Here is a 15,753-nt window from a genome sequence, read left to right as displayed (position 1 = left end):
AATGTGAACACTGCCGTAATAAAGTAACCAGATTTTGTGACAAATATCCCTTTTCATGCTCACACTGTATAGGACTCAGATCTCTAAAATGGCTAGAGCTATGACACCGGCTAACATATTCACAGCTACTTACCACGTTTAAAAACACCCATAACTGTTACATCTTTCTGCATCAAATGGTTTCCTTCCCAACTATGCCTGTAACTGTGCTTTGTATATCTAAGGGCCAAAGCCTTCTTCCCATCTCTAAACCCCAAAAATCCATCTGGTGCAATTTAAACTCGTATTGTCTTGCCAAATCCTGGCACTTCTAACTTATATACATTATGAATGTACATAGCTTTCACTCCTTCAAAAGCACTGTAAAAGACTAGAGCAACACTTGGCTATGTTCTTGCTTTACACCAGATTAAACTGATAGCTTACTTCTCCTAAGACAGCTGTCCCACCTATCTACACCCTCACTAGTTCCCCTTCCCTAACTTATTTTTTCTTTGATATCATCTTTAACTTACCTTAAACTTCATAATCCTAGCACTTCTTATATGCATTGTCAATTTATAATACTTTGTATTGTTCACCAGCTGTGCTGTATTACATTCAACTAAAACGTACTGTAGGATACTAGCTTATAAAATTTCTATGCATGTCTTTTCAACCCAGGCCTCCTCTGAAAATGGCTAGCTCGCTCAGTCAGACTTTCTCTGTAAACAAATGTCAGTAAATAAAATAAATAAATACAATTACAACATTATCAAACATTTAAAATGCGCACATTTCATGTCAACATAAACTACTATTTGCTCTGTACTGTGATAGCCTGTAGCAATGTTATGTAAGCATTACAGAACATTGTCTTGTGATGTAAACCAAATTAATTCCAGCAATCAGAAAAAGCTGAGTTTTTTTGCAAAGTAATTATTAAAACAATATTCTGATATTGATACTACCAGTGCAAAATTTCTTCTTTGGATTTTAGAATGCAAAACAGCAAGTTTTGCAAAATCTCAGCCCACTAAATTTAAACACATTTTTTTTTAATTTACTTGCATATTTCTTATCAGTAAAATGGATTAAATGCTAATAAAACTATTTTCAGAGGGGAGCAGAAAGATTCAGTTTAGTTTATGGAATATTTCAGAAGAATGATTAATGCAAGTAGAAGATAAATGACTAAAACACAGCAGAAAGGCTTGACCAACACTTCAGCTCATGCAACATTTGGAATTTATTGTCATAGCCTGCTAAGCTCTGGTGATATGCAATTATTTCTTTAAAGAGAATTTATGAGCTAGACCAAAAAGCAGAATTAAAAAGTTATTAACCAATGTTCATTATTCTAACTGCTGCAGTGGCCTTCAGCTATATGTGTTATATCCTGCCCAGGATACAATAACCAGCCAGCTTCACAAAGCTCTGGCCTCCTCACATATCTACACATTGACTGATGACTGGCTAGCACATTGGGGGGAATTCATAGTTGTACAATTTCATGACTTCCTTGCTAGCTCAAGAAAAAGCAGCTTTGAGGTGTCACAAGAACAGCAATCAGCTCCAAGCTTCATTTCTGGCGTGTGTGTGTGTGTGTGTGTGTGTGTGTGTGTGTGTGTGTGTGTGTGTGTGTGTGTGTGTGTGAATATATGTATTATTTTTATTTGCTGACAAAAAGCGGTATTTCTCCTTTAAGAAAAACTGATATTTTTTCAATATTGGAAGTTTTCTGCCAGGATCCCCTGTTTTTAGGACAAGACTTATTTTTACATATTGGGGGCTTATGTTATGAAATGTACTGCTTTTGAGGACTTTTATCTGTGTTTGTAAGTTTTAATGACTGCAAAGTGTTTTACAAGGTGGGAAAACTATTTTAACTTGAATGCATGTGTACACTTCATGACAATGAGCAATTCAGAAAACAGGTTTTTAGCCCTTGAAGGTTTTTGTGTGTGTGTGTGTGTGTGTGTGTGTGTGTGTGTGTGTGTGTGTGTGTGTGTGTGTGTGTGTGTGTGTGTGTGTGTGTGTGTGTGTGTGTGTGTGTGTGTGTGTGTGTGTGTGTGTGTGTGTGTGTGTGTGTGTGTATGTGTGTGTGTGTGTGCGTGTGTGTGTGTGTGTGTGTGTGTGTGTGTGTGTGTGTGTGTGTGTGTGTGTGTGTTTGTGTGTGTGTGTATGTGTGTGTATTCTGTTTGTGCTTTATGTTTGAAAGAGACTGTTTGTAAGTGTGGGAACACTTGTTTGACAACTTACCTTCTGACTCACTTGTTCCAGCACTTGCTGGCAATCAGGCTTCTTCCTTGGCTAAAGCATGAATACTTACTCCAGTTCTTCTGGGCCTTCTCCTATACCTAAAAATAAAAAAAAACAGAAAATTAAGAAGCCATTGCCATTGCTGTGGGCTCAGACCATGCTTGACTCATTAGTGAGTGACTCTAGTGATTGACTGTTATTCCTCAGACCACTCACTTACTTCTCAGGGTTCCTCTGGTGTAGTCCTTTCATCCAACAAGGACTGGGGTCAGACACATTTTCTGCAGCTTTTCCAGTGTCCAGTTTGGGCATGGGAGAACAATTTTCTGTGGGTCTGGGGGATACTCTGGAAGATCCTTTTCTGGGCAGCTTAATAAAGTGGCATCGTCTAGTTAGTTCCACGTCCGTGAATTTTTTCCTTGGGAAAAAAATTCAGTTGGCCGTTATTGGGAATTGCCCTTTTTCCCAATGTAGAGTGATTCTGGAGTTGGCATATTTAGTTGGGGGGGTGTTGTGGGCACAGCTCTCCACATTGGTGGGGTGTGGGGGGTGAAGCTCCCCACTTGATTGGGGTTTTGAAGTTTGTGTTTTTTGTGTACGGCCCCTTTAATTTTTTTCCCAAGAAAAAATTTGCTGCTGACATGGCCGTTCATGCTTATGAGCATTTGCTCTTTAGGGATCAATCGTTATATGTTCGAAGAAAAGCCTCTTTGAACATATAATATAAACCCTGATTACAGACAACACCTCAGTGATGTGGTACATAAAAAATGGGGGGAGGCACTAAGTCTTACCCTCTGTGCAGCTGGCTGTAATAGCTTGTGAAGTAGCTTTTCAGCATGGTTTAACCCTCCCAACTCACTTACATTCAGTCAGAGCAAAATGTAGTGGCAGACAAGCTAAGCAGTATTAGAACAGACCCCCATTAATGGAAATTGAACTAGGAATCTTCCAGGAATTTAGCTAATTGTGAGGAACAGATATAGATCTTTTTAATTCTTTTCTAAACAGACAACTAAACAAATCATTTATTATTTTTTTTTATTTTAAATTTGTTTACTGGTGATGCCTGACTGGCCAGTGGCCCTTTTTCAGCAGATGCCTGGGGAGAAAAGCTCCATTACAAAAATATGTTACAGACTATACAAGAAATCAATAACAATCAAGAATACATAACTTTGGTAAATATAGGTAGTAAAGAGTTTATACATAATAAAAATTGAAAGAGTAATATAAAGTGGGGAAAAATGAAAGTTAACAAATAAACTAGCATGAAATAGCGTGTGCCATCATAGAGAAATGACTGATCAATAGATCAATATCATGGTATTGGTGGTAAATATTTATGAGAACCATGTATGGTATATGTACAGGAATATGTCTGATTGTTGCTATGCTCATGTTACTTGTTCTAACAGTGATAGTTAAGGCAATATTGAGGTGAAGTACAAGAAGGAGGGGATATGATGAAACTGTAGGAAGCTTGCGATAGGTAAATAAAGATAAGACCAGTAGTGAGCTTCAGATAGGTAGAGAGAAATTGGAATTCCATGAGAGAAGGGATAGTTTGGATGTTAGAATTTAGTAAGGGAAGAGATATTTAGGTTCTAAGATTAGTGCAGGAGCAAAGCCAGTTTTTGGTTAGGTGTTCCTTAGCAGTAGTTTAAATATGGGTGGGTTAGTAGAATTTTGCATTGTCTGAGGTATGGAATTCCAGGACTTAGATATTTGTTGGAAGAATAGAGAGATACCATAACAATTATTAGATTTAGCTACTTTGAGTAGTAGTTTTGTGGAGGATCTTAGTGGCCGGCCATTTGAGTAGGGCTGCACTAAGCTCTTGAGTGATGGACAGTTGTCTGGATGGTGAAAGATGGAATGAATGAAAGTTAGTTGGTTGAGGGACAGGAGATTGGGCAGATCAGTCCAATTTAGTTTATGAAGTGCTGTGCAGTGATGCCAGGATGTCTTGCACGCGGGCATAGAAAACAGATGCATTCTCATTCCTGTTGCCATGATCGGTGATGTCCATCATTTTCAACCTTTCCACTGATTTCCATGGTGATTCTGAAGATTCAGAAGGACTGTCCAAAAATCATTGTGGTGAGTCCCTTTTGGCCCAGGCAGCATTGGTTCTCCCTTCTTATGGAACTGGTCTAGGGCAATTACTTAAAGCTTCCTCGCAGATTGGATCTACTCACACAAGAGAAGGGGAGTTTGGTACTCCCAAATCTCAAGCAACTTCAACAAAATGTCTGAGTGATTCAGCTTTGATCCCTTTTAGGCACCTCTTTCATGAGGGCATGCAACAGGTATTAAAGAAGGCAAGAAAGACTGTTACTAGGAAATTGTATATTGGCAAGTGGAAATGATTTTCTGGTTTGTATGTAGCCAATAATCAGGGCTCTTGTAGGAATTATGTGCCAGTGGTTTGTAAATGTGTGTGTGAGTTACTTTCCTCTGACCTTTCTTATTCCCATATCGAGATTCTTCAAGTGGCCATTTCAGAATGGCTGTCAATGAAACCTCCCCTTTCATCTCTGTTTTTGGCAAGACAGTTTCTGAAAGGAATTTTACATCTTAGGATACCTAAAAACAGGTGGCTCCTTGTTGGCATTGTATGTTTGTGCTGGAAAAGTTAGCTATGTCTCCTTTTAAACCAGTTCATCAGATTTAAGGTTCATCACATGGAAGCTTGTAGTTCATATTCCTGTGACATCTGCAAAAGGAATATCTGAGTAACAAGCTTGCATGGTGGGTGAATCCTATCTGGTCTTCAATAGAGAAAGGGTCACATTAAGACAAATCCCTCATTTATTTCCAAAGTTGTTTCAGAGTTTTCTTTGAATCAAGACATCAACCTCATCCCCAGAACCAGGGAGGAAGGAATATACATACTCTGAACATGCATAGCCTCATTCCCAGGACCAGGGAGGAAGGATTCTACATACTCTGGACATGCATAGCCTCATCCCCAGAACTAGGGAGGAAGGATTCTACATACTCTGGACATGCATAGGCAGCTCAGTTTCTATCTTAACAGAACTAAGTCCTTCAGAAAAGCAGGTCATGTTTATTTCTTATGAATGGACAAAGAGTGGACAACCAATATCAAAACAGACTGTTTTGAGATGGTTACCTTCAGCTATTGTTTTTTGTTACTCCCACCATAGCAAATCTATTCCAGGCCGTATCAAGGCACATTCTACTAGGACCTTGGTTTCTATGATGGCATACTGGAAAGGGGAGGACTCTAGAAGTATTTCAGAGTAGCTACATAGTCCACTGTACTTACTTTTACAGAACATTACAAACTGTATTCCTTTTCCTGGTCCAGGAATGACTCTGCTAAGATCATTATTTGGGGACTCCTTGTCTCCTACACTTCCTCTTCTTCCTGGTTTGACCAGGCTTTGATAATCACCCCATACTGCTTTGTGCTACTGCAGTAGTGAGAATGATGAACATAGTGCAGTTGTGTAAGTTGTACATACAATTACAGCAGATGTTGAGACTCCTCACTGTTGCAATAGCAGCATCAACCCACCATCCTGCTACTTCTGTATATAGTTAGTTGTTGTGTTATAGTTTTTTGTTTACATCTGTAGATATTCAGGATGAGTAAGCTCTTTCAGTCTCTGTCTCTCTGAGCAAGAAAGCCCTGAAATTATCTACACTGTTACAGCTGATTTCGTTCCAAGGGGTGAGCCAATCAGCAAAGTGTGGGTGTGGCAGAGAGACAGAGCTCTGTGAAGATGACTAGTTGTATCCTGAGCAGGATACAACCCAGGAATTCGAATATCTACTGTTATGGTAAGTGCAACTTACAGAGTAATACTTTCAAGTGACAGACATGAATGCTGTGAGTTGGCAGTTTATGAACATTTGTTAGAGGCTTACAAAAGAAGCATAGATGTTCACTCTAGCCCTGTATGACTCTTACTCAGGACTGTTGTTAATGTTCATCCTTCCTTAAGTTTTACACGAGGTGTCAGTCCTGACTTTTGCTCTGTATGTCCTATCACTTGTCATAAGTGTCACATACATATATGTGTACATGCATACATACATGCGTCCATACATACATACATCCACTCATACATCCATATATCGACACATATATACATAAATACATATACGCATACATATATATATATATATATATATATATATATATATATATATATATACACACATGTATACATATATACATACTATCAGGGATCCTTCTGCTACCTCCGTTATAAAATGGCTGTGGACGTAGCAGGTAAGTTTAAAGGCGATAATGACCTGGTTTATTTTATACAAGACTTATGTAAAACAAATATGCATTGGTATGGTGATCACTGATTGTCTGTCAATTTCCCTGCCTATTAAATTACCTAGATATCTGATTTGGCCAACAGCTTATTTCTGACTTCTTTTAAAAATTGTTTTATATCTTCTTCATGCATTCTTGACCCCTCCTCACCACTGCTTACCCTTCAGAACATCCCATAGATGGGTTCACCTGTCAACAATCCTTTGGAACTAAATAATCCCTTGTATTTTCTCTGCACCATCAGTCCTCTATCTTCAAATGTCTCATCCTGGGAACCACACTCAGGAATGTTCATCTGGTAACAGCTCTAGAACTCTGTTTTGCCAGGGGGTGAAGTAGTGAGTTAAGATTTGCAACCAAACAGTATGTTTATATAATAGCTGGTAATTCATTCGGTGTTACTGTTCTTCCATGATCTTAACAAATTAATACTTAAAGTCTATGTTTGCCAAGTGGTCACATGCTGAAAGAGCAAAGTAGCAACTACAATGGATGAGCAGAACATTAAAACACTTTAATGTCTTATGTTAGTGTGGTTAAGTCAATTTTGGAGGGTGCTACTACTTTTAAATCTGAACCACCTTTTGTGGAAGAAAAGTTGGCTAGCAGTTCTAATGAGTGTTTGAAAGTACCATGGAGTGGTGGGTGTAACAGGCTTTGATGGCCCAACTTACAGCCCCAGCCATGGAATGATCAATAAGTAAAAATGGAAGCATGCCTGGGGGATTTTAATATAGAAGTAGCTGCAACAGTCTGAGAATTATTGGCTTACCTGAAGGGGAAGAGGGCCAAGACACTGTCCATTATATACTGAGCAACTGAAGAGTCTGCTTGGGACATCCATATCTCCCTGATGCCAACAAGGACACACAGAATGGCCTGGAGATTCAAATATATAAGTCTGACTCATAAGACCAAGTACAGAAGCAAATAAATTATGCACATTGAATTAGGATATAAATACCGTGTACTGAGGTTGGGTCTACTTTACTTGATTGAAATTTCAAAATATACAACAAGAAAAGTAGAAACCCACTTAAGCGTAAATGCACTACATCGAAATTGCACTTTCGCAAAAGCCGATTCAGCGAAGCACATTACAGTGGGGATAAGGAAATATATTGTTTTCCCCACTGTAGTGTAATCTCAGAGTTAGTATATTTAAGTAGGGGGGTGGGGGTGCAAAGCCATCCACATGGGGGGTGCAGGGGGCTTGCCCTGCAAAACAGTGTTTAAAGTAGTTTTTATTTTCCCTATTCGCTGAATCGGCTTGTGCGAAAGTGAACTTTCGATGTAGTGCACTTTCGCTTAAGTGGGTTTCTACTTTTCTTGTTTGAGATTTTGAAATTTTGATCAAGAAAAGTAGACCCCTGCGGTTATTGGTACTATGATAAATAGTCCATTGAATTAGGATATAAATAACATGTACTGGGGTTATTGGTACTATGATAAATAGTCCATTGAATTACGATATAAATAACATGTACTGGGGTTATTGGTACTATGATAAATAGTCCGTTGAATTATCAGATAAATAAAATGTACTGGGGTTATTGGTACTATGATAAATAGTCCATTGAATTAGGATATAAATAACATGTACTGCGGTTATTGGTACTATGATAAATAGTCTATTGAATTAGGATATAAATAACATGTACTGCGGTTATTGGTACTATGATAAATAGTCCATTGAATTAGGATATAAATAACATGTACTGGGGTTATTGGTACTATGATAAATAGTCCATTGAATTAGGATATAAATAACATGTACTGGGGTTATTGGTACTATGATAAATAGTCCATTGAATTAGGATATAAATAACATGTACTGGGGTTATTGGTACTATGATAAATAGTCCATTGAATTAGGATATAAATAACATGTACTGGGGTTATTGGTACTATGATAAATAGTCCATTGAATTAGGATATAAATAACATGTACTGCGGTTATTGGAACTATGATAAACAGTCCATTGAATTAGGATATAAATAACATGTACTGCGGTTATTGGTACTATGATAAATAGTCCATTGAATTAGGATATAAATAACATGTACTGGGGTTATTGGTACTATGATAAATAGTCCATTGAATTAGGATATAAATAACATGTACTGGGGTTATTGGTACTATGATAAATAGTCCATTGAATTAGGATATAAATAACATGTACTGGGGTTATTGGTACTATGATAAATAGTCCATTGAATTAGGATATAAATAACATGTACTGGGGTTATTGGTACTATGATAAATAGTCCATTGAATTAGGATATAAACAACTTGTACTGGGGTTATTGGTACTAAGATAAACAGTCCAGTGAATTAGGATATAAATAACATGTACTGGGGTTATTGGTACTTTGATAAATAGTCCATTGAATTAGGATATAAATAACATGTACTGGGGGAATTGGTACTATGATAAACAGTCCGTTGAATTAGGATATAAATAACATGTACTGGGGTTATAGGTACTATGATAAATAGTCCATTGAATTAGTCTATAAATAACATGTACTGGGGTTATTGGCACTATGATAAATAGTCCATTGAATTAGGATATGAATAACATGTACAGGGGTTATTGGTACTATGATAAATAGTCCATTGAATTAGGATATAAGTAACATGTACTGGGGTTATTGGTACTATGATATATAGTCCCTTGAATTAGGATATAAATAACATGTACTGGGGTTATTGGTACTATGATAAATAGTCCAATGAATTAGGATATAAATAACATGTACTGAGGTTATTGGTACTATGATAAATAGTCCATTGAATTAGGATATAAATAACATGTACTGGGACTATTGGTACTATGATAAATAGTCCATTGAATTAGGATATAAATAACATGTACTGGGGTTATTGGTACTATGAAAAATACTCCATTGAATTAGGATATAAATAATATGTACTGGGGTTATTGGTACTATGATAAATAGTCCATTGAATTAGGATATAAATAACATGTACTGGGGTTATTGGTACTATGATAAATAGTCTATAGAATTTGGATATAAATAACATGTACTAGGGTAATTGGTACTATGATAAATAGTCCATTGAATTAGGATATAAATAACATGTACTGGGGTTATTGGTACTATGATAAATAGTCCATTGAATTAGGATATAAATAACATGTACTGGGGTTATTGGTACTATGATAAATAGTCCGTTGAATTAGGATATAAATAACATGTACTGGGCTTATTGGTACTATGATAAATAGTCCATTGAATTAGGATATAAATAACATGTACTGGGGTTATTGGTACTATAATAAATAGTCCATTGAATTAGGATATAAATAACATGTACTGCGGTTATTGGTACTATGATAAATAGTCCATTGAATAAGGATATAAATAACATGTACTGGGGGTATTGGTACTATGATAAATAGTCCATTGAATTAGGATATAAATAACATGTACTGCGGTGATTGGTACTATGATAAATAGTCCATTGAATTAGGATATAAATAACATGTACTGCGGTTATTGGTACTATGATAAATAGTCCATTGAATTAGGATATAAATAACATGTACTGCGGTTATTGGTACTATGATAAATAGTCCATTGAATTAGGATATAAATAACATGTACTGGGGATATTGGTTCTATGATAAATAGTCCATTGAATTCGGATATAAATAACATGTACTGGGGTTATAGGTACTATGATAAATAGTCCATTGAATTAGGACATAAATAACATGTACTGGGGTTATTGGTACTATGATAAATAGTCCATTGAATTAGGACATAAATAACATGTACTGGGGTTATTGGTACTATGATAACTAGTCCATTGAATTAGGATATAAATAACATGTACTGGGGTTATTGGTACTATGATAAATGGTCCATTGAATTAGGATATAAATAACATGTACTAGGGTTATTGGTACTATGATAAATAGTCCATTGAATTAGGATATAAATAACATGTGCTGCGGTTATTGGTACTATGATAAATTGTCCATTGAATTAGGATATAAATAACATGTACTGGGGTTATTGGTACTATGATAAATAGTCCATTGAAACTGGATATAAATAACGTACTGGGGTTATTGGTACTATGATAAATAGTCCATTGAATTAGGATATAAATAACATGTACTGGGGTTATTGCTACTATGATAAATAGTCCATTGAATTAGGATATAAATAACTTGTACTGGGGTTATTGCTACTATGATAAACAGTCCATTGAATTAGGATATAAATAACATGTACTGGGGTTATTGGTAGTTTGATAAATAGTCCATTGAATTAGGATATAAATAACATGTACTGGGGTTATTGGTACTATGATAAACAGTCCATTGAATTAGGATCTAAATAACATGTAATGGGGTTATTGGTACTATGATAAATAGTCCATTGAATTAGGATATAAGTAACATGTACTGGGGTTATTGGTACTATGATAAATAGTCCATTGAATTAGGATATAAATAACATGTACTGCGGTTATTGGTACTATGATAAATAGTCCATTGAATTAGGATATAAATAGCATGTACTGCGGTTATTGGAACTATGATAAATAGTTCATTGAATTAGGATATAAATAACATGTACTGGGGTTAATGGTACTATGATAAATAGTCCATTGAATTAGGATATAAATAACATGTACTAGGGTTATTGGTACTATGATAAATAGTCCATTGAATTTGGATATAAATAACATGGACTGCGGTTATTATTACTATGATAAATAGTCAATTGAATTAGGATATCAATAACATGGACTGCGGTTATTGGTACTATGATAAATAGTCCACTGAATTAGGATATAAATAACATGGACTGGGGTTTTTGGTACTATGATAAATAGTCCATTGAAATAGGATATAAATAACATGGACTGCAGTTATTGGTACTATTATAAATAGTCCATTGAATTAGGATATAAATAACATGTACTGCGGTTATTGGTACTATGATAAATAGTCCATTGAATTAGGATATGAATAACATGTACTGGGGTTATTGGTACGATGATAAATAGTCTATTGAATTAGGATATGAATAACATGTACTGGGGTTATTGGTACGCTGATAAATCGTCCATTGAATTAGGATATAAATAACATGTACTGGGGTTATTGGTACTATGATAAACAGTCCATTGAATTAGGATATAAATAACATGTACTGGGGTTATTGGTACTATGATAAATAGTCCATTGAATTAGGATATAAATAACATGTACTGGGGTTATTGGTACTATGATAAATAGTCCATTGAATTAGGATATAAATAACATGTACTGGGGTTATTGGTACTATGATAAATAGTCCATTGAATTATGATATAAATAACATGTACTGGGGTTATTGGTACTATGATAAATAGTCCATTGAATTAGGATATAAATATCATGTACTGGGGTTATTGGTACTATGATAGACAGTCCATTGAATTAGGATATAAATAACATGTACTGGGGTTATTGGTACTATGATAAATAGTCCATTGAATTAAGATATAAATAACATGTACTGGGGTTATTGGTACTATGATAAATAGTCCATTGAATTAGGATATAAATAACATGTACTGAGGTTATTGGTACTATGATAAATAATCCATTGAATTAGGATATAAATAACATGTACTGGGGTTATTGGTACTATGATAAATAGTCCATTGAATTAAGATATAAATAACATGTACTGGGGTTATTGTTACTATGATAAATAGTCCATTGAATTAGGATATAAATAATATGTACTCGGATTATTGTTACTATGATAAATATTCTATTGAATTAGGATATAAATAACATGTACTGGGGTTATTGGTACTATGATAAATAGTCCATTGAATTAGGATATAAATAACATGTACTGGGGTTATTGGTACTATGATAAATAGTCCATTGAATTAGGATATAAATAACATGTACTGCCGTTATTGGTACTATGATAAATAGTCCATTGAATTAGGATATAAATAGCATGTACTGCGGTTATTGGCACTATGATAAATAGTCCATTGAATTAGGATATAAAAAGCATGTACTGGGGTTATTGGTACTATGATAAATAGTCCATTGAATTAGGATATAAATAACATGTACTGGGGTTATTGTTACTATGATAAATAGTCCATTGAATTAGGATATAAATAACATGTACTGGGGTTATTGGTACTATGATAAATAGTCCATTGAATTAGGATATAAATAACATGTACTTGGGTTATTGGTACTATGATAAATAGTCCATTGAATTAGGATATAAATAACTTGTACTGGGGTTATTGATACTATGATAAATAGTCCATTGAATTAGGATATAAATAACATGTACTGGGGTTATTGGTACTATGATAAACAGTCTATTGAATTAGCATATAAATAACATGTACTGGGGTTATTGGTACTATGATAAATAGTCCATTGAATTAGGATATAAATAACATGAACTGGGTTTATTGGTACTATGATAAATAGTCCATTGAATTAGGATATAAATAACATGTACTGGGGTTATTGGTACTATGATAAACAGTCCATTGAATTAGGATTTAAATAGCATTTACTGGGGTTATTGGTACTATGATAAATATTCCATTGAATTAGGATATAAATAACATGTACTGGGGTTATTGGTACTATGATAAACAGTCCACTGAATTAGGATATAAGTAACATGTATTGGGGTTATTGGTACTATGATAAACAGTCCATTGAATTAGGATATAAATATCATGTACTGGGGTTATTGGTACTATGATAAATAGTCCATTGAATTAGGATATAAAAAACATGTACTGGGGTTATTGGTACTATGATAAATAGTCCATTGAATTAGGATATAAATATCATGTACTGGGGTTATTGGTACTATGATAAATAGTCCATTGAATTAGGATATAAAGAACATGTACTTGGGTTATTGGTACTATGATAAATAGTCCATTTAATTAGGATATAAATAACATGTACTGGGGTTATTGGTACTATGATAAATAGTCCATTGAATTAGGATATAAATAACATGTACTGAGGTTATTGGTACTATGATAAATAATCCATTGAATTAGGATATAAATAACATGTACTGGGGTTATTGGTACTATGATAAATAGTCCATTGAATTAGGATATAAATAACATTTACTGGGGTTATTGTTACTATGATAAATAGTCCATTGAAGTAGGATATAAAAAATATGTACTCGGATTATTGTTACTATGATAAATAGTCCATTGAATTAGGATATAAATAACATGTACTGTGGTTATTGGTACTATGATAAATAGTCCATTGAATTAGGATATAAATAACATGTACTGGGGTTATTAGTACTATGATAAATAGTCCGTTGAATTAGGATATAAATAACATGTACTGGGGTTATTGTTACTATGATAAATAGTCCATTGAATTAGGATATAAATAACATGTACTGCGGTTATTGGCACTATAATATAGAGTCCATTGAATTAGGATATAAATAGCATGTACTCGGGTTATTGGTACTATGATAAATAGTCCGTTGAATTAGGATATAAATAACATGTATTGGGGTTATTGTTACTATGATAAATAGTCCATTGAATTAGGATATAAATAACTTGTACTGGGGTTATTGGTACTATGATAAACAGTCCATTGAATTAGGATATAAATAACATGTACTGGGGTTATTGGTACTATGATAAATAGTCCATTGAATTAGGATATAAATAACATGTACTGGGGTTATTGGTACTCTGATAAACAGTCCATTGAATTAGGATATAAAAAGCATGTACTGGGGTTATTGGTACTATGATAAATATTCCATTGAATTAGGATATAAATAACATGTACTGGGGTTATTGGTACTATGATAAACAGTCCTTGAATTAGGATATAAATAACATGTACTGGGGTTATTGGTACTATGATAAAGAGTCCATTGAATTAGGATATAAATATCATGAACTGGGATTATTGGTACTATAATAAATAGTCCATTAAATTAGGATATAAATAAGATGTACTGGGATTATTGGTACTATGAGAAAAAGTCCATTTAATTAGGATATAAATAACATGTACTGGGGTTATTGGTCCTATGATAAATAGTCCATTGAATTAGGATATAAATAACATGTTCTGAGCTTTTTGGTACTATGATAAATAATCCATTGAATTAGGATATAAATAACATGTACTGGGGTTATTGGTACTATGATAAATAGTCCATTGAATTAGGATATAAATAACAGTTACTGGGGTTATTGTTACTATGATAAATAGTCCATTGAATTAGGATATAAATAATATGTACTCGGATTATTGTTACTATGATAAATAGTCCATTGAATTAGGATGTAAATAACATGTACTGGGGTTATTGGTACTATGATAAATAGTCCATTGAATTAGGATATATATTACATGTACTGGGGTTATTGGTACTATGATAAATAGTCCATTGAATTAGGATATAAATAACATGTACTGCGGTTATTGGTACTATGATAAATAGTCCATTGAATTAGGTTATAAATAGCATGTACTGGGGTTATTGGTACTTTGATAAATAGTCCATTGAATTAGGATATAAATAACATGTACTGGGGTTATTGGTACTATGATAAATAGTCCATTGAATTAGGATATAAATAACATGTACTTGGGTTATTGGTACTATGATAAATAGTCCATTGAATTAGGATATAAATAACATGTACTGGGGTTTATGGTACTATGATAAATAGTCCATTGAATTAGGATATAAATAACATGTACTGGGGTTATTGGTACTATGATAAATAGTCCATTGAATTAGGATATAAATAACATGTACTGGGGTTATTGGTACTATGATAAATAGTCCATTGAATTAGGATATAAATAACATGTACTGGGGTTATTGGTACTATGATAAATAGTCCATTGAATTAGGATATAAATAACATGTACTGAGGTTATTGGTACTATGATAAATAATCCATTGAATTAGGATATAAATAACATGTACTGGGGTTATTGGTACTATGATAAATAGTCCATTGAATTAGGATATAAATAACATGTACTGGGGTTATTGTTACTATGATAAATAGTCCATTGAATTAGGATATAAATAACATGTACTGGGGTTATTTTTAGTATGATAAATAGTCTATTGAATTAGGATATAAATAA

This window comes from Protopterus annectens, chromosome 12.part0 (genome assembly GCF_019279795.1).
Source record: "Protopterus annectens isolate FY-2018-M chromosome 12.part0, PAN1.0, whole genome shotgun sequence".
Classification (NCBI taxonomy): Eukaryota; Metazoa; Chordata; order Ceratodontiformes; family Protopteridae; genus Protopterus; species Protopterus annectens.
This window is presented reverse-complemented; position numbering follows the sequence as displayed.